General features: G+C 40.1%; 1 long non-coding RNA gene across 1 annotated transcript; it reads right to left on the reverse strand.

Annotated features, from left to right (window-relative positions):
* Nucleotides 1-685: 685 nt before the first annotated feature.
* On the reverse strand, nucleotides 686-4,099 carry LOC135180870 (uncharacterized). Its single transcript, XR_010304589.1, has 2 exons — nucleotides 4,063-4,099; nucleotides 686-2,647 (listed from the first exon to the last, which is right to left on the reverse strand). It is a non-coding gene; the product is annotated as an uncharacterized LOC135180870 (long non-coding RNA).
* Between the last annotated feature and the right edge of the window lie 310 nt (nucleotides 4,100-4,409).

Consider the following 4,409-nt stretch of genomic DNA (forward strand, 5'->3'; position numbering starts at 1 on the left):
TCTCACATGTTTTCACAACAAGCACTTTTGCAATAGAGATGATGTCTCTGAAAAATGGTACAGATACAAATGTGAAATAGTTAATAAAGGAATTCTTGATATTTGGAGAACCTTGTCAAGAGCTTGGACTACCAAACGTGTAACTAGATGATTAACTCCTTTATTCAGGTACTGAGCTTTTATGAGTGAAATTTCACATGTTCAGAAACCTCTTGAAGAGATCTGCTTCACTCAGTGAGAGCCAATATATCAGCTGCACAATGTATCTGTTAGACACTAAGATCCATCTACATCATGGCAGAACTGCATGTTATGAGTAACCTATCTTTGCTCTTTGAGCATCTGTTCTAGCTATTAATAATCTCAATTATGGCAGTTACTAAACTTTCCTTGACAGCTTATTCAATTGTTTAACTATTCTTTCAGCAATATATCTTTTGTCCTAATATTTAGCCTACTTTTTTTCCCTGAAGCTTGAGGCAATTATTTCTTGCTCCGTCTTCCTTGACAATGAAGTATAATTAATCTCTCTCTTATTTATAGCATCCTTTTATGTTCCTGCAGTCTTTACTAAAGTAGTCATATAAATTCATTCATACTATTTATCTGTTCCCCTAGATTCAGCACACAGATAATAAAAAATATATGACTGAAAAAAATAGGAGCTTCAGAAAGAAGACATGAGTATATTTGCCCATTTGTATGATTTATTAAATTACATGAAGCCAGTCAACAGTACAGAAAGCACAACTTTTCAGGGCTGTTCAAAGTCAGTGACCTGCTTGTAGATTGATTATTTACATTTCTAAGAACAGTCCTTTAACATGTCACAACGGAATAAAAATATCAAGAGAAAGTAATGTGCATAGATGCAGATGCTCATAGCTCAAAGAGGAGGAAAAATGCAGAGTTCACTTTCAAAACATTAAATGTCAACATATCCAGAATTTCAGTTAACTAGTAAGAAGTTCATTATTCACATACAGTGGCTGTAAAGTGTACTGAACTCCTAGTCCAGTACATTGATACGATTGTTATAATCTGTATGCACTATAGCTAAAAGCAGACAAATTTAACATGATTTACAGAGGGAAAAAAAAAACCACTTTTACTGCAATCTTTAAAAACTCAACACTCCCAAATACATTTTCTTTGCACATCTTAAATATTGAATGCTACAGTAAAATTTTAAGTTCCTACAAAACATTACAGGAGGATGCAGCATACTAAAACTGAGTAACTTACATGAACATACAAGACATGATGTTTTCAGACATAAGCATTTTTTTAAATACATTAAGTGTTGACTGTACTATCTAATTTGATTTCTGAGTGGTTAATTTTATTATTGTGTGTGTGATGTAAAATAAAACAAGACATTAATGCTCATTTGTCTTGCAAGGCATACTCTGTACCTCCATCCTCTTTCACTGAAACCTACTTGGCTTCAGTGCTGAGAAAGGTATCTTTAATATGAAATTTCTAGTGCCCTAGTGTGCAACCCACTCATCCCAGTCAGGATGATAGAGTTTGCTTATTTGTTATCACTTTAAGTGGGAAGCTCTCATCACCATTGCAGCCTGATAAGTCTTGTTATGACAAACAAGTATTATCAAACTTGTGGATTCCTACAGACTGATAGAATAATTTGGCTGTTCTGGTATGATACTCAGCTAAACTGTGCAGGATCTGGCAAACATCAGCATAGAAGCAATCGGCTTTGTCAGTGGAGTTATGGATTCTCTCTTGCACACAGATATTTTGAAAGCTTGTAAATCACTGCTGGTGATCAAAGCATTTCTGGTTTTCATAGACAGAGTTGTGTGATGTTTGCCAGATTCATGGCAACAAAGGTTGAGTGTTAGGAGTGGGTGCTGTGCAGTCAGTGTGCTGGCAAAATTCAGCCACAATCTGACTTTTTTGCTCTTTTTTTTTTTTCCCCCTTCTGTCTTACACATAACACACCAACTTGAGATCTGGGAAAGAGTCTGACCACTTGTGCTGGGATAGAACAGAATTGTACAGAAGGCCAAGCTGGAAGGGACCCCAACAATCATCTGGTCTGACCTTTCTAGGCAGTAAGAGTGTCAAAATGAGCTAGCCCAGAATGCTGTCAAGTTGAGTCTTAAAAATGACCAGAGTAGAGGACCCCACAGCTTCCCCTGAGAGGTGATTCCAGTGTCTGACTGTGCAATGGGAACGCCTCCAGTAGTAACTTTTTTGCATCACCCGTTATCCTCTCCATGGAACTTCACATACAAAGGCAGTCTCTATCATCCTGGTAGCCACCCTTTATGTATTGGCCCATGATAATAAGGTTTTCCCTCAGTCTTCTTTTCTCCAGGCTGAACAAACACAGCTTCTCAGACTCTTCTCACATGGCAGGGTTTCCAGTTCTCTGATCACTCTTGTGGCTCTTCTCTGGACACTCACCAGTCTATCCACAACTTTTTTTGTGTAGCAGAGACTCCAGTACTCCAGGTGTGGTCTGACCAGCACCGAGTGAGACAATGGCTTCTTCGTCTCTGCTGGTGATGTCCTTGTTGATGCAGCCCAGTGCCCTGAAGGCTTTCTTTGCCATTGAAAGAGTTTTCCACTGTAGTAAATGGACTTTTTCTCTGTAATCACAGTCCTGACATCCAACTTCCTTATAATAGGAGATAAAAAATAAATTATACATTGCATTCATATAAGAGCCAATCCCTTCAAGTAGAGACAAAGTATAAATGTATGTTAAATACTATTACAATCCATGGAAGAAGAGAATGAAACACTAAGCTGCTGTCCTTCCAAAATGCTTAAAGTTGGAATCAAATTTATCACGTTCCCATCTTCCTTTACAGACTAGCTTCCCCCCACAGATTGACCTCCCTGGATATACGGTGTCAGGGGCAGTGTGCTGTGAAAACACCAATTGCAAGCTATAGTGCATTTCTCTGTTGGCAATATGACATTTTCAGTGGGAAAATGCTAACTTTTAAGCTAGTTGAATGAACCATCAGAATTCCTCTACATAAGTTTGGGCTGATGTTAACAGGCTCCTTGGAACAAGCCTTATTGTTCAGAAAAGGAGAGTCTCTTCCAAGAAGAACAGCATTTCCTATGCCAGCCTGAATTTAGGCAATAGGATTTATGCAGGCTACAGCCTGTCTAGTTGTCTTCATTAAACACCTAACATTTGTTGTTGGAATTTTAAGTCATAAACCTCTGAATCTTATGGGGTGCATAAGAATGTTCAAAACCAGACCTCAGGGATTTTAGGGTATGATCTGTGCAGCAGTCTTATATCTTTATCCACCTGGGAACAAATCAATAAATTTTCCAAACAACCCACAGAGCACCTGAAGAATTGTAGCTTGCAGTTATAATGGTGTGAAATGAGATTGCTTGGCCTCCGAGAAAATTAGTACACTTTGAAGCAGAAACATACATGGTCTGAGACAACAATTTCTAAAAACCTGTGGCTGTTAGGCAGCTTAATAAAGTAAAATCCTGAACCACAGCATAGTCGTCTCTTGCCCTAACCTGGCTTAACACAGTCAGGATTTCACCTTGTACTGAATAAAGCTAATTTTAACTGTTACAAAACAAGACATAAGAGAGTGTCAAGGAGATTTGAGTTTTATTCCATTTGCCTTCTCAGGGATTCTCAGACATTTCCTCCATGCTAATTCAGTTTTTCCCAGGCATTGGAATGGGCTGCCCAAGGAGGTTGTGGAGTCACCAATCCTGGCTGTCTTTAAAAGCCATTTGGATGTGATGCTTGGGAATATAGTTCAGGTTGAACCTTGCAGAGTAGGATTATTTACTGGACTCAGTGATCCTAAAGGTCTTTTCCAACCTGAACCTTTCTATGATTCTGTCTCACAGTTTCACAAGTGAGCAGAAGGAAGCAGCTAAACAGAGAGGAGCTCAGCCAAAACAAGAAGGCACAGCCAGCACCCGTGGGCTACGTTAGAGCAATCATTGAGTCTCTGTCCTAACTAACAGGGGGGCCACCAGGCCCCCCGGCCTTTTTGTCACCACCACCCATCACCCAGTGTGTGCACCATGGGTACTCACCAGCAGTGACGGGAGGAGGATCCCTCTGCCCAGTTGGGCAAACTTAGGGCTTCTGCCTCTCCTGGGGCTGATTAAATAGGGGAGTGGCAGGGAGGGCAAAGTGGTCACACCTGGGGTGGGAGGAGACTCCAGCAGAACCCAGGTGCTCTGGGTTTAGAGGAAAAAAAAAGAGGAAAACATGGGGTGGGAAAGGGTCAGATATGGTGGAAAAGGGGAATGAGCTGGTGCTGAAGGAAGGGAGATGGAGAGGAAAAAAGGAAGATGGGGGAAAATAGAAGATGGAGAAGAAAGGAGGGAGATGGAGGAGTAGTGAGATAAAAAAAAACCAACAACAAACAAACCAGCAA

The sequence above is a fragment of the Pogoniulus pusillus genome, chromosome 1 (assembly GCF_015220805.1).
Source record: "Pogoniulus pusillus isolate bPogPus1 chromosome 1, bPogPus1.pri, whole genome shotgun sequence".
In the NCBI taxonomy this organism is placed as follows: Eukaryota; Metazoa; Chordata; class Aves; order Piciformes; family Lybiidae; genus Pogoniulus; species Pogoniulus pusillus.